Consider the following 16,821-nt stretch of genomic DNA (forward strand, 5'->3'; position numbering starts at 1 on the left):
AGCAAACTAACTTTTTCAACTATCATTTCTAAAAACTAATAAACTGTATAAAGTAATGAGCCAGGTGATGAGCTGCAAATATGTTACAGATTTATATTCAGGACCATAAATATTGGGACATCGACACAATTCTAACATTTTTAGCTCTATACACCATTACAATGGATATGAAATGAAACAAACAAGATGTGCGTTAACTGCAGACTGTCAGCTTTAATTTGAGGGTATTTACAAATCAGGTGAACGGTGTAGGAATTGCCTCCCATTTGTTAAGGGACCAAAAAAATGGGACAAATGGCTTCTCAACTTCTTATTTTTGAATCCAATGTTGGTTATTAGTTCATGCAGTGAGTTAACAAGGGCTAACAATTAACTAGTATATTTTCATTAACTAATGCTAGCAAATATGAACAAACAGTATAATGGATTTATTTTTCATTGTTTATTATAGTAAATACATTAATTGCATCTAATGGAAACATAATGTAACGTGTTACACATCGTTTCTTATAAAATATCTTTTCAGACTATTAAAAATGTCAGTAAAGGTTAGGTTTGTTCAACTGTAGAATGTATTTATTTATTTAATACTTTATATGAAAGATTTTTTTGGTCATGGCAGCTTAAAGACACCTCTCAGACATCTTCAACGAAGTGTAAAAATCTTGATGGTTCTGTTGGTCTCGTCCATCAAATCTGATCTTTATTTTGCATTTTTTATTGGATTCAAGACAGGTAACTAGCTGGACCATTCTGCAGCTTGATTTTCTTTTCTAAAAGCATTTGAGAGTTTTCTTTAGCTGTGTTTAGGATCATTGTCTTGCTGATATGTCCACCCTGATTTCATCTTCATCATCCTGGTAATGTATGTGTTGGACAAGAGCAGCTAATATTAATTTACAATGACGAAGAGCAGAGGGTTGCTAAAATACTACTGAGAGATTTCAGCTGCTGTCTGGGCTTTCACTGTCTTTCTACAGCTCCCTTTCTTTATGTGTTCAATACTTTTTCCTATGTCATTTTATTACACATAACTTAATTTGTAAATTAATTAATATTGTTTTCTTGCATATATGTATTTCTTTCGTTGATACCAACATCTGGTAAAAATTCCAAGCCAACAGCATCTTTAGAAGTATGTTTTCTGAGAATAATAGTGACAAGTGGAATACTTAAGGCTAGTCCCAAACTTTAAACTGAATGTAACTTTGGTTCCCCTTCGGATGGGGAACTCCAATGCTATGTGGAAACTTCCACTATGGGGATTTCGTCAGAATCCAATCATCTGAAAGAGTATAAAAACGGGCCAATGAAATGCCAATGAGTTGGCAGCGTCAGCGTGCACAGCTGGCGTCAATGACAATCAGTCATGCTATAAAGACGCAGCCAGTGCCATGCTCGACATCCTTTCGCTTTCAGAGCCTTTCACGAAGCTTCTAAGAGAGTCTTTGAGGGTATCTCCAACCTGTGTCTACAGAGAGAGATCGAGAAGCAGCTTCTCCCGGTCCAGAGCGCGTATACGCAGTGGCAGATGGTCGAGCTGGGTATTTCTCCCTTGCCTGGCGTCCTTTGGGTCCGGTCCTCCAAGAGCGGTTTGTATATAGGAAAAAAGCTTTCCTAAAAGAGCAACACGGTCGTGCAGCGCGTCTTTTTCAAGACGTCACTCCGACCGTGCGTTTCTGGATGCGGTGGTTTCCTATCCCCGGATGATGGGCACGAGCACAGCGTTTCATGTCTGGGGGTCCAGCATGTTAATGCGGTGCTCGCAGGCAGTGCATGCCATCACTGATGTCATGTCTGTTGCGCAGTTAAGATCGCGGCTCGCTCTTGCAAAAGAGCCACCCACCCCAGTTGTCCTCTGCACTGCGGTTGGCACTCGGGCAGATCTGAGGGTTTCAGTGAGAGTAAATCCGCCGCCCCCGGGCCGTGGACCTCTCGCTCCTCCACGCGCTCCATCCAAGCTTCAGGTGAAGAGAAGCGCTCCGTCCTTGGATGGTCGCTCTCTCACCTGATGACACCGGGGGTCAGATGTCCATCGCTGCATCGGAGGATGGGCTGTCATTGTCTGATGAGGATGCGAGCCCGCTCGCTCCCTCCCTCCGGGGAGGAGAGCGCGGCGTTAGCATCTAAAAAGCAGACGTGATGGCCGTGCTTTCTCGGGCTGCTTCGGCCGTGGGTCTGGTGATGGTTTATCCCCCAGCCCCGCGGCCGGACCGACTAGATGGGTGTATGTGGAGGATATAAGGAGGCAAGACCTTCAAAGCCTCCCGTCCCCTTCTTCCCGGAAGTGCACAGTAAGCTCACGCTGTCCTGAGGGCACTTTTTTCTGCCCGATCTGCGTGCGCTTCCATCCTCACCATCCTTGGAGGTTGGGCTGTCAAGGTCTGACGAGGATTCGAACCCGCTCGCTCCCTCCGGGACTTTGAGCGCGGCGTCGAATCCAGAAGCAGACTTTGCGGCTGTGCTTCCCCAGGCTGCTTCGGCCGTGGCTCTGGAGATGGTTTATCCCCCAGCTCCGCGGCCGGACCGATTAGAGGGGTGTGATGTGGAGGATGAAGGCGAGACCTTCTAAGCCTCCCCATCCCCTTCTTCCTGGATGGGCACAGTAGGCTCACGCAGTGTGCTGCGTGCGCCTTCCCCCTCACCATGCACGCTATGGCCACCTACCAGCGCTACCAAGCGCAGGCGCTGGCCCGGCTGCGCGAGGATGGTTCTGACCCAGGACTGAGCATGCGCTCCGCACCGCAACCGACTATGCTCTTACAAAAAAAAAAAAAAAAAGTCGGCTGTGTGTGCCCTGGGAAGGACGATGATCACATCCGTGATCCAGGAATGCCACCTCAGGCTAAACCTGGTGATGTGCGTGACGTTGACAAAGTTCGCTTTCGTAACTCACCCATATCCCAGGCTGGCCTGTTCGGCGACACTGGCTGTGAATTCGCCCAGGAATTCACGCCGGTGATAGAGCAGTCTGAGGCGATGGGCGAGGTCTCTATCGGCGGGATTGTATGACCGCTCCCCCCCGCCGAGCCATCCACATCCACTGCTTTTTCGCCGAGGACGCCCGCCCGCAGCTTTGCTTCGCCGCCCCCGCCTGCGCCTCCGGCCACGCGGCTGCGCCGAGCATCGCGCCGGCAACCAGCGTCCCCCGCCCAGGGCGCCGCTAAGTTCGGTAAAACGGACCGCGAAGCGTCCCTGAGGCGGGCCATCTGGGGAGGAGGGAATTTGCTCTTTCCCCGCTGGAGGGCGGGGCACGTTATTTAAAGGCGTTAAAAAAAAAAAAAAAAAACGCCATCAAAATCCTCAGTGAAAGAGCACTTTTCCCCTCCTCCGGATGTGACAGCCCGAACACTGCCAGTCTGGGACGCTATGCCTTCCAGCTCGCAGGATCGGTGCATTTCGCCAATGGCTCATGGAGCACGAGAGAACGGTCTCCTTTCTCTCCACTCCCAGCCCCTCTCCTGGAGTTTGAGTGCGAGACGAGAACATCTCCTCTCCTGCTCTCCTGTGGGACCCCAGCGCTCCCCGGATGAGCCCACTCACTCCACGCTGCCCCGCCGCTGGCACGTCAGCGATCGTGCGGGTGGGACCATTTGCGGGGGCTCTGCCTGCCTGGTTAGCGCGGGCCAGCCCATCGCAATGGCTCATCCATACGACCAGACTCGGCTATGCGATTCAGTTCGCTAAACGGCCTCCCAGGTTCACGGGCGACCAGGGTCAGTCCTGCGTCCGCCCCTGTCTTGCGAGAGGAGATTGCTGTCCTCCTGGAGAAGGATGCAATCGAGCCGGCCCTCCAGCCGAGATGGAGCGCGGGTTTTACAGCCCGCACTTCATCGTGCCCCAAAAAAAAAAAAAAAAAAAAGCAGTGGGCTATGGCTAATCCTATATCTGCACATTTTGAACCGCTGCCTTCACAGGCTGCGCTTCGGAATGCTTACGCAGATGCGCATCACGCGATGCGTTCGTCCTCAGGATTGGTTTGCAGCAATAGATCTGAAGGACGCGTATTTTCATATCTCCACACTTCCACGCCACCGGCAGTTTCTGCGGTTTGCGTTTGAAGGTCGAGCGTGGCAATACACGGTCCTCCCCTTCGGGCTCTCTCTGTCTCCGCGAGTTTTCACCAAGCTCGCGGGGGGTGCCCTCGCGCCCCTTCGGCTCGCCGGCATCCGCACGCTCAATTATTTCGATGACTGGCTGATTTTTAGCCCACTCTCGGGAGCAATTGATTATGCACAGAGACAAGGTGCTCCGGCACCTCCGCCCGTTGGGGTTTCAGGTCAACCGAGAAAAGAGCAAGCTCGCCCCCGTGCAGAGCATCTCCTTTCTCGGGTTGGAGCTGGACTCGATCACTATGGAGGCGCGCCTCTCACGAGAGCGCGCCGAGGTAATGCTGAACTGTCTGAGAGAGTTCGACAGGAAAAAAAGTGGTCCCCCTGAAATTATTTCAGAGGCTCCTGGGGCATATGGCATCCGTAGCCGCGGCCACGCCGCTCGGATTGCTCCATATGAGACCACTACAGCATTGGCTTCACGATCGGGTCCCCAGACGCGCATGGCACGCGGGCCCACACCGAGTGACTGTCACTGCGCTGTGTCACCGCACCCGCACCCCCTGGAAAGGACCCCTCCTTCCTACGGGCCAGTGTGCCCCTAGGTCAGGCGTCCAGGCAGGCTGTCGTTTCGGCAGATGCCTCCAGTATGGGGTGGGGGGGCCGTGTGTAGCGGGCATGCTGCTGCGGACCTGTGGAGGGGAACCCAGCTGCATTGGCATATCAACTGCCTGGAGCTGTTGGCAGTGTTTCTCGCTCTGCGCCGCTTTTTACCGGTGCTGAGGGGGCAACACGTGCTGGTCAGGACGGACAGCATGGCCGCGGTAGCGTATTCCATCCGGATGGGGGGTATACGCTCCCGCTGCATGTCTCAGCTCGCTCGCCGTCTGCTCCTCTGGAGTCATACGCGGCTGAAGTCGCTGCTTGCTATTCACACACCGGATGGGCTCAACCGTGCGGCCAACAGGCTCTCACGGCAGCTCCTTCCCCGGGAGAATGGCGACTCCACCCCGAGTCATGCGTAAGTATGCACTCCCCCCAGTGAGCCTACTCGCACAGTTTCTGTGCAAGGTCAGGGAGGACGAGGGGCAGGTCTTGCTAGTTGCGCCCCTGGCCCAACCGGACCTGGATATCAGAACTCTCCCTCCTCGCGACGCCCCCCCTGGCGAGTCCCTTTGAGAGAGGACCTACTCTCTCAGGGACTGGGCACCATCTGGCACCCTCGCTTAGTTCTGTGGAACCTCCACGTGGGGTCCATAAGACGCGACGAGGAAGACTTAGGTAACCTACCGGTGGCGGTGGTTAATACCATCACTCAGGCTAGTGCACCCTCTACGAGGCATGCCTACGCCCTGGAGTGGAGTCTATTCACTGAGTGGTGCGCTTCTCGCCGAGAAGACCCCCGATCTTGCCAGATCAGTGTTGTGCTTTCTTTCCTTCAGGACAGGTGGAGCGAAGGCTGTCGCGCTCCACACTGAGGGTTTACGTGGCCACCATCTCCGTTCATCATGATGCGTGGATGGCGGCACCGTGGGGAGGCATAACCTCATCATCCAGTTCCTCAGAGGTGCGAGGCGGATGTTTTCCCCCGCCCCCCTCTCATACCCTCTTGAGATCTCGCGGTAGTGCTACGAGCCTACGTGGGGATCCCTTCGAACCACTCGACTCAGTATCCTTGAGATTTCTGTCCTTGAAGACAGCTCTGCTGGTCGTGTTGGCATCGGTTAAGAGGGTTAGGTACCTGGAGGCATTTTCGGTCAGTGACTCGTGCCTAGAATTCGGGCCGGCCTACTCTCACGTTGTCCTGAGACCCCGGCCCGGCTATGTGCCCAAGGTTCCTACCACGCCGTTTAACAATCAGGTAGTGAGCCTGCAAGCGCTGCCCGCGGAGGAGGCAGACCCAGCCCTTTCATTGTTGTGTCCTGTTCGCGCTTTGCGAATATATGGGGACCACACTCAGAGCCTTAGATCCTCTGACCAGCTCTTTGTCCATTACAGTGGTCGGCAGATGGGAAGTGCCGTATCTAAACAGAGGTTGGCCCACTGGGTAGTGGATGCCATCTCCCTCGCCTTTGGGCCAGGGTGAGCCGTGTCCCCCGGGGGTGAGAGCGCACTCCATTACGGAGCATCGCATCCTCCTGGGCGTTAGCACGCGGCGCCTCTCTGACAGACATTTGTAGAGCTACGGGTTGGGTGACACCCAATACATTTGCAAGGTTACAATCTGCGAGTGGAGCCGGTTTCCTCAAGGGTATTAGGCAACCCTTGGTGATTGAGGAAACGATTCGGTTGAGGTGTCGAAACACGCTTGCTGCGCCACTCTCCCTAACCCGGAGATACGTGCGCTTTTTCAGCTTTGTCAGTTTAGTTCCCCATTTCTTTGGCGAACCCTGCAGAGTTCCTCCGAGGCCCCCAGCACCTGACTCAGCGGAGGAGTCAGGTGTTGGCCCGTTACGTTGTCGGCATGCCCGCTGGTCAGCCCGCGTTCTGGGTATAGGTGCCTGCTATGTGTGATCCCCGCTGGCGATCCCATACGTTCACACAGCCACGGTATAGTCCCCCCTTCTAGGGCAGGCTCGTGTCTTCCCTCCCCGCTAACCATCCTTATGCTAGGACCCCCCCATCTCTGGGCTGGTCCATAGATTGTCACCAGGTCTCCCCTCTGGGTAGCAGGTGAGCTCCGCAGCGTCCTCCCTATCGGGACTGAACGCTTTCCCAACGTACTGTCGTATCAAAACCTTTTTACAGGGTTATTGCGACTCCCCGAAAAATATAACCGTTTCTGAACAGGTAAGTGAGGGCCAGGGGACACGTTGGAAGACTGTGTCTCGGGGCGTTGTAGGTGCGCTTGCTCTACTGCGTGGCACACCCTTCGCCAGGGGCGCAGTAAGGTTCTTTCGTTGTGGCGTTTTCCATAGATTTCCCCATAGTGGAAGTTTCCACATAGCATTGGAGTTCCCCATCCGAAGGGGAACGCTACGGTTACTAAAGTAACCCTTCGTTCCCCGAGGGGGGGAACGGAAATGCTATGTTCCTTCGCCACAACGATTGTCCCTTAGCTGTTGAGCGTGAAAGTCTCTTCAGCTAGAAAAGGATGTCGAGCATGGCACTGGCTGCGTCTTTATAGCATGACTGATTGTCATTGACGCCAGCTGTGCACGCTGACGCTGCCAACTCATTGGCATTTCATTGGCCCGTTTTTATACTCTTTCAGATGATTGGATTCTGACGAAATCCCCATAGTGGAAGTTTCCACATAGCATTTCCGTTCCCCCCCTCGGGGAACGAAGGGTTACTTTAGTAACCGTAGCGTTATTTTAATAACTTTCTAATTAAATGGATAGTTAACCCCAAAATAAAACTTGTCATCACCCACTTGTTCACTCACACATTTATGAGTACTTGCAACCAGCACTCTTTAAAATATCTTCAATTCAACCCATAAATGTTTAAAACCATGTAAAGGGGAATAAATGATGAGGTATTTGTTATTTTTTGAGGACTATCCCTTTAAGTTACTTAAATAACATATGCTTTTACTGAACAAATAGTGATGCTCTCCATTTCATTAGTAAAACAAAAATAGTTGTTTTTCATCAGTATATTACACACACAAAACAAATCCCATAACACTATTAAAGCAGGGTATGTCTCATGTACAAGTAATTGCCCTATATCAAATTTAAGATGCATTTATTTAATGGTATATCTTAAGTAAACTCACTCCTTGTTTAGCACGTCTCTCTATCGCTTGGCCCATTTTTTGCACTCTTAAACACACATGAGGGATCCTGATTTCCCTGTGTTTTCTCTCAGCTGTCTTGAACAGTGAGGTTTCTCCACAGCCCATTACTGCGGCCCCATTGCTCTCGCTGAAAATCAAACAACAGGACACCTCAGTGTCTCTTATCCTGCAGTCATAAAGAAACATCAGAAAACACTGAAGCAGAAGCACAACTACTGAACTACTGACTGCTGTCATTGCCAAATAAGCCTCAAATTCATCTGAAGCCTTTAATGAGGATTTCCAGGGCTGAGGGGGCTGAATGCATTACTGCAATTATTTCTTATTCAGTTTCAACTGTACAAACATATTTGTATTTTTTTCTTTTTTGTTACATGATATGTGGCGAACAGTATGTTAGGGCATGGAAATATTAGAGTTTCACTTCAGCGAGCAGTCGTTTATTTGTCTATTTTAAATTCTGGCTTGTGGGCACAAATTTTGTGCTTTTAGTTTTCTGTGGATTTTTAAAATCGTGAAATGACAGTAATGCAAATTACACCCTGAATTAACGGAGTATGTTCATTTGCCGTTCCGCTGAGTTAATTAATGAGATAATCAAACAGTGGAGTGAACAAACACCGTGTTGGATGTTTTGTTTGTGAAGGCGACCTTTCGTTAACTTAATTGGCACATTTAAAAGATGATGCTGGCAGTCAAGAAAACAGATTTTCTTGTCGTTAGATGTCAGGTAGGAAGATGGTTTAATCGCACTTGCAGCCCACAGAACATTCACAAATGTAATGTATGTATTATGTTTGTCATATGTAATATAGTTATGATAATTATAAATTCATTTTAAATTAATTAAACTTATTGGACAGTAATTGATAGCATGTATTCATACGGTTGTTTTTTAAGGTTCTAATTTTTAATAGAAGGGATGTTGTTGTTAGCTGGACTTAATACTGAAACAAAATTATTCAAATATAATAAAAGACACAACAATGAAAATAATAATTATTTTATTTATTCACTTGAATATTATTAAAATGGAAGAAATCATGTGAAAGATAAAAAACAAGGTGCTGTTAAAAATTAAAAATAATAAACTAAGATAACATATAATAATCTTAATGCTACTACTACTACTACTACTACCACTACTACTACTACTACTACTACTACTACTACTACTACTACTACTAATAATAATAATAATAATGATAATAATAATAATAATAATTATAATAATAATAATAATAATAATAATAAATGTAGCTGCAAGCAGCAATTAAGGGGCCAAGCTGTCCAGAGGCAGAATGAGCAAAGCAATCCAGAGGCAGAATGAGCAAAGCAGTCCAGAGACCAAAAGCAACAGGGTTAGTAAGGAGCATCAGACAAATCGAAACAATGAGTTTTTGAATACATTTGAAGTATGTAATAGCTGACAAACAAAATGGCTGACCTGGGAAAATCAGGCATCGTCCGACTCTGCATGTTCCACCAGATGTAAAGAGAATTTTATGAATTGTGCGGTTGAGAAGTTCTAAGCAAGTTCTAAGCAAATAAAGCCATTTTTTTGTATCTCCAGACCACTAGGGGGCAGTGCACTGAAACACTGCATATCATCTCAGACTATGGTTGTCATAACACACCAAGTTTGGTATGAGTATGTCAATGTGTTGCGGAGAAATTGCCTCTAGTCCATTTAACTTCTACGTTAAATTTGTGATTCATGTGATTATATTTTGGTGAAAATTGGATAAACGGCCTAGGACGTGTTTGATCAAATAGGTTTTGTGGAAATTTCAAAATAGTGGGAAAAAAATCATAGGGTCAAAGGGTGTGTTTGAATTGGCTTGAGCTATAAGGATTCAGAGGAATTTTGATTGTAGCCCATTCGGTTCAGAAGTTATACTTATGAACATTATTGAAAATTTGGACAAGTGGTGGTGCTTGAGTTAGAGACTTCAGGTTTGCTGTGGTTTACGTTGACACTGACCTCCATCATTGTGCCAAATTATGCAACTTTCTCCGCATACGTTTATATGGGCTGCCATTCAAATCCGGTGGTAAGCAGAAGAATAATAACAATGGAAACGCCAACAAAAACATTCGATGCCTTCGCACCTGCGATGCTTGGCCCCTAACAAAAATTATATATTATAAATTAAAATTATATATATTATAATTATATATATATTATTTAATTATAAATTAAAAATATATAAAATTATACAGCAAAACTACACTGTAAAAAATGCTGGGTTCCACACAATCAATTTGTGTTTAGATGACATGAAGGAATTAAGATAACCTATTTGTTTTTTTAATTTAAGAGGATGGAACATAAAACGTTTAAATTGTCCCCCAAAAAACTCAAGAATTGTGTTGTTTCAGCTTATTTTAAATAAATACTTTAAACAAAGAGTAAACATCATTTTTTTTTGTCTATGGAATCTGAATTTAAAACAATAATTATAACTATCCAAACTAATCTGTCAATGATACTAGTCTAACAGTGGCTAAAATTGCTACTGTGTTTTTTTTTGTAAATGAATAAATTAATAAATAAATGTTTATATATATTTTCAGACAGAGTGGTACTGTAATACAGAAAACGTTGGCACCAATAACATCCTATTTTTGCAATAAAGTGTGAACATTTTCCTCCCACACTACCTAAAAATACATTTTTAGTCTGAGGTGACAAAATGTGTTTTCTCTTAGTTATTACTTGGCCCGTCTCAGCCCACAGAACATTCACAAACCGTCTGATATGTATTTTACTGTACGCAAAAGTGCCACCACAGAATAGACACAGCCTATACTTTAATACTTTTATTTGAAATAAATAAATAAAATAAACACTCTTTTTGTTCCTTCAACTTTATCTTGAGAAGGAACTGATAGTTTTGCACCTGGAACTTCAGGCTGTTCCTGGAGAGAGAATAAAAAATGTCAGGATTAAATCATCTTAAGATGTAGTCAATGTGTCGCTTCAGGTTAAACAATCAGACAGACAGGTTTCCTTCTTCAAGGCGTTTGAAGTGTCACGTTTGTGATCAGTGAATGAAATCCTCGAACTGTAAGGTCCTACAAGGTTAGTAAAAAAATGTGTCAATGATGTATAAACTCATTTTAAAACCATAAAGCCACGGGCCATGTACTTCCTCCACTTTTTAATTTGCAGCTCACATCATTAATCTATGAGAAATAAGTGGATGCTGTGAATTAAAGTGCAGCGTTTGGCATGGACATTACTCCTGCTCTCACTAAATAGAGATAATTGACATGAAGTGATGGATTGCAAGTAATGTACTGAAATTTTGGATACCATGCAGTACTTGATTAGATAAAGGTGATCTACATGTATATTTCTATAACTGTATATTCATGCAGTGCTGTAATGCTGGTTTTGTCTTTGTATTTAAAGGAATGCTGTTTAAACATTTTGGATATTATAGTTTTTTTAAATAAATTAATTTTACTCCGCATGGATACATTTACAAAAACATTAATTAACATTTAATTAATAATGATCTATATTTTGTTACAATTTTTGTTGGACTTTCTATTCAATAAGGAGTTTTTTCTTTAAAAAAAAAGAAAAGTTTTTTTCTTTACAGATTTGTGTACAGCACATATAAGTAAGGATAGCAAAAGTGAAGTGAAGTGTTGGCAGTGTCTGACACAATAGCTGAATCTGAAATTGCACACTTGTCTACTATATAGTACGTTAAAAACAGTATGTGAGCCGAGTTGTATGTCTGAATTCATAGTATTCAAAAAACAGTATGTGAGAAGTATGTGGTTATCATATCACTTCTGGCGAGATTCTGAAGTGTGCATTTAACGATTGCTGTGGTATCCCATAATGCAATGTGAGAATTCATGAATTGGAATGAATCTATGCAACTGATGCAGATAAGTCACATGAAATAACAAACGGTGTAGGACATCAGAAATTTATTCAAACTACTTTCATTCATACTATATAGAATGTACTTCTCTAACAGTCATGTAGTAAATTCAATTGTAGCACATATTCACAAGTAGTAGGCGAATTCAGACACAGCCAATCTTGCCATGTTTGATTAATCACAACACAATGGGTCATCTGTCCAATCAGAGCATTTTCAGACAGTCTGCAATATTGCACAGTAAAAAAAACATCTATCTGGTGTACCAAGTAAACAAAATAAGGCCTTTTAAACATAACTTCCAGCACCTTATTAAAGAATTAGTTCCCTCAAAAATTTAAATGTTGTTATTAATTACTCACTCATGTTCAAACACCCAAGATCTTTGTTTTTCTTCAAAATATAAATCAAACTATAGTAGCTGAAATCTGAGAGCTCCTTCTCCATTAAGAACAAAGTTCCTTACGTGTTCAAAGTCCATAAAAACATCAGAAAAACACCCTCAAAACAGACCAGAAACCTTCAGTGGTTCAATCGGAATATCACTGAGGCATACAGTAGTCAACATTTGAAGTGGATCAAAAACATTTTTCAAATTTGTCCTAAGAGAGCAATGGGTGTTATTCAATAGTCTTGAAAGGTTTTGATCCACTTTGTATGTTGAGTACATCAGTGCAGTGTTTGTGAATGTGCGCAATATACTGACACTGAGGAGAAGAAACGACAATGACAATTGACAGCGAGTACGTTGACATGGACACCAATAATTCGATTTTAATGCGATTAAGACAATACTCTGATTAAGAGTCTACCATGTAAACAGCGATTTTTGATTAATTTAATCCGATTAAGGTCATAATCGAACTAAAGAAAAATCGAATTAAGACATGTGGAGTATGCCAATTTTTTTATTAAAGTGCATTATTAAAGTGCAGTGCAGACATGTAAACACCTTAATCGAACTATTACTGTCATGTTGGACTTTTCGTCGTGTTTTACGACAGGATTGTATACACAGACACACACGCGCGGCTGTTTGACACTTTTTGCACCTACTGAGTCAGTGCAGATAAAAGACACCTGCATCGTGAAATGCAGAATTTTTCTTCCATTCAGCACGCGGTATGAACTTCCATTAAAACAACACTCTTTTAGCAGTTCATAGTTGCATCCAATATCTTGTTTGTCACAGGACGCATGCATGAAATATTCCCGAATGAAAGTGAAAGTGCCAAACTGTAGTTAAAGTCGACAAATTAAAAGTGAAACACCTGAAATGACATGAAACTCTGGAGGAAATGCAGATAGCGTGGTGACGCGATGACATAAATCAAATTATCTGCTATAACATGTAAAACAGGATCAATGATTACTGATGTCCATGTAAACGTAGTCAATGAGTACATTTACATGGACACCAGTAATCTGATTTTAATACGATTAAGACAATACTCTGATTAAGAGTCTACCATGTAAAAAGCATTTTTTTAAATAAATTTAATAGACTTGAAGTATGCTGATTTTAGTCACATTATTGAAGTGCAGTACAGATATCTAAACGCCTTAATCAAACTATTAGTGTCGTGTAGGATTTTTTTCGCATATTGTGACAGGATTTCATACACACACAGCTGTTTGACATTATTTTCTGTGCCTACTGAGTCAGTGAAGGACCACAGACACCTACATCTTACTTTTTTCCCTCAAATGGTGTGCGGTATCAAATTCCATTAAAACAACACTCTTCCAGCAGTTCATACTCTCATCCAATATCCCCCTTGTCATGGGGGCATGCATGAAATATTCCTGAATGAAAATGAAAGTGCCAAACTGCAGTTAAATTCGACAAATTAAGAATGAACCACCCAAACTGAAACTCTGGAGGAAATGTGGATAAGCGTGGTGATGAAATGACGTTAATTGAATTATGTGCTACAACATGTAAAACGGGATCATGAAAGGAACATTCACAAAGCAACTCATGTAAACACCTTAATCATATTATTGTCTTAATCAGATTAAGGCAACTAATTCGATTACTGATGTCCATGTAAATGTATTCAATGTCATATTATTTATATATAGCACAATTTGTAATAACTTTCAGTGCCTAATATGTTTCCCAACAAGTTAAAAGAAAGGGAACAGACATTCACATGCAAGTTAAGTAACTTTCACACCTCCTAACAGCTGAATGCCTTTAATTACCAAAAAAAAACCCAAAAGCATTAAAGAAATTGATGGAAGATGCTTATCTTATTAGCAGTGGTAAGGCATTCCAAAGCCTGGGGACCAAATAAAAGAAAGCACAGTCTCCACTGCTAAATAAAGTTGTTATTTTTGTGTTATGTGCACACAAATATGTTCTCGTAGCTTGATAATAATCATATTGAACCACAGAAAGCATATCATTTGTTTTGAAGATGTTTTTTAGTATTTTTTCAGGACAAGTCAGGAACATTTCTGTCTAGGAGGATGAGGGAGCTCTCTGATTACATGTAAAATATCTTAATTTGTGTTTCAAAGATGAATAAAGGTCTCTAGGGTTTGGAACAACACAAGGGTGAATAATTAATAAAATCATTTTCATTTTTGGGCAAACTAACCCTCAAGAAAAAAGCAGTGTTCTGGAAAAAAGCTTGATTCGTGGATGTTCCTCTCAGTCTCTCAGTCCATGTCCAACACGGTCTCTCATTTATTTCCATCTCAATGTCTGTCTCTCTTTCTCTTTCACTCAGTCTTATCACTCTCATCTCTTTCTCTCTCCAGCGCTCATCACATTCCCCTGCGCAGGAGTTTCCTGTCTAACACTATCAGATCTCTTATCGGGACAAGAGGTGTTTTGCTAAATCTTCACCCTCGCCAGCCTCTCTCCTCAGTTGTTTTGTTATATCTCTCTTAGTTTAGATTAAGCGATCCAGCGGCTCCCGTATCTGTGTTTTTGCTGCTTCTGCGTTCTTATCCCTGACGGTCGCACTCATGATCAATGCTATCAGCAATGTGTGGCAGTGATAAATTATGCAAGCGCTTCACTCAATGGCTGACTTGTGGTTTGGGTGAGACGCAGTGGTGATAGTGAGTCTTAATCAGCAGCTAAAGTGCGGGAACTGTTAACGTCCAGCCTGAGGGCTGTGAAGTGCTGCGTGACTCTTTAAGTGTGACTTATGTAGGAGCCATAGCTGTGTGTTTAGCACATTTGCTCAATCATGTTGAGCTGTGGTGCAGTTGAAGGGCATTTTGGGTTTGAATCATGATAGACTAGGTGCACAAATGTTGTGAAGAACTTTGTCATCGGATTTCAGGATATCAGTTTCTGGTTTTCTTCCGCATCCGCAAAAAAACAAAAAACAAAACGAAAATCGCGGTAATGCTGGGCTTAAACACCAAAGGTTTTCTTCCCCATCTGCAAAAAAATGAAATGTGTACTGCTGTATGGAAAACTACATTTAATTTTTTTGATTTAAGCACCAGAAACCTGTCAATATGGGTTGGGGTGTGGGAATATAAATTTATATAATCTCCAAATTAGCAATAATCTATATATAACTGAAAAGTTATATTCTTTGGTTTTTAGGGTGTGACAGACCTTAAAATCTCTTAAAATCAGCTGTGTCTATTGTCTAACAAATGGTCAAGCCGGTCAACTGGTCGGCCGGGTTCTGTCTCCAGAACATCCTTTGCACACTGTTTTCATGTTAAAATGTGTCATGAATGGGTACTTGTATGCTGATGAGATCGGGGCTGAAAAGGCAATTTACCCTGCCGACAACAACACTTCATTTGAATGCTTTGTTTTAAACTGTCCCCACCTACATGCATCAATGTCTGTAAAAATGTATTTAAACTGAGTGTCTGCTGTACTAGTCCAGAGTTCTTGTGATGACGCGACAGCGACGCTGAGTTCTTCTTATTAAAGGATTTTGCTTTGAAGATACCTTAAAGTTCTCCATGTTTTTTTGGCTCATCTTAGATACTTCATAATACAGCGAAATTCACAACGGGTAAAACACCAAAGGTTAAGGATCGCATCACTTGCTCTGGATTACTCTTGCACTCTCAGAAATACAGGTACAAGAGCCATCAGTTGGGTGAAACCTTTTCAGAAGGTGACACATTTGTTCACACTCAAAGGTATCTATTAATACCTAAAAAATTCAATAGGTGGACTTTGTAATTTTTAGGTAATAATATGTACTCTTGAGGTATTAATATGGACTTTTTAGGTACAAATGTGTATCTTTGAAATGGTACTTCAGTGAAAGCTTTCATACTTTCATTTCTGAGAGTGTAGGATGTTTTTCACCTCACGAGAATTTTCAACTCAAGATGAATTTTTATACTTGTTTGAGGCAAATATGTTGTGCATTCTGCATCATTCACACCACCCAGCAGAAATCCACCTCTATCAGCACCAGGGCCATGCACAGGGGGGTGGCCTGGTGGCTAGAGCCATTGCCGCTTTGCCCTCATTGGCTGCAGTGCCCCTCTTGCTCAATCGCCGTTCCCCTCAACACCCCCCCACTCTTCACTTTGCGATTGCGCCACCCCCCCCCCCTTTTCACTTTGGGATCGCAACCCTCCCCTCAGTCTTCTTCGGTTTGAGCACCTGGTCTGTGAATGAGCCTGCTCACATATATTGCGATATTAAGTCTATTATTTCACCGGATTAAATGAATAGGTCTATTTGGAAAGAATTCATCATTTTAGGAACATTAAGACGATTTTGTAAGGGAGTGCGTCAACATAAAATATAATAAACCAATCACAAACATTGAGAAATTCAGTAGAGCAAAGAGACTGTATATATAAAATATACAGTGCTTTATGATTTTCTCGAAGCCTAGCAATATTCAGATACACAGTTATTATTATCAGATGCAAAGTTATTAATCCACTGTAAAATAACACTGTAGACTACATCATGTGTATAAATACATGCATACAATTAATCTTTCTTGAAGGTAAAAGCATGATTTCTCATGCCTTAATACTTTAAACTGACTTAAATGATAAAAACGCAGAAATGATAAATGTTTTGGTAACATTACGGTAAAACTTTGCAATGACTGCACAAATCATGAGCATTTTCAAATGTGGCTCCTGGTCAATTATAATACCA

At 43.3% G+C, this 16,821-nt stretch overlaps 1 protein-coding gene across 1 annotated transcript in view; it reads left to right on the plus strand.

Moving 5' to 3' along the window:
- Positions 1-16,821, plus strand: part of suclg2 (succinate-CoA ligase GDP-forming subunit beta) — a 245,992-nt gene that overhangs the window by 70,474 nt on the left and 158,697 nt on the right. The gene's annotated exons all lie outside the window — the stretch shown is intronic.

This window comes from Danio aesculapii, chromosome 11 (genome assembly GCF_903798145.1).
Source record: "Danio aesculapii chromosome 11, fDanAes4.1, whole genome shotgun sequence".
NCBI classification, from domain to species: domain Eukaryota; kingdom Metazoa; phylum Chordata; class Actinopteri; order Cypriniformes; family Danionidae; genus Danio; species Danio aesculapii.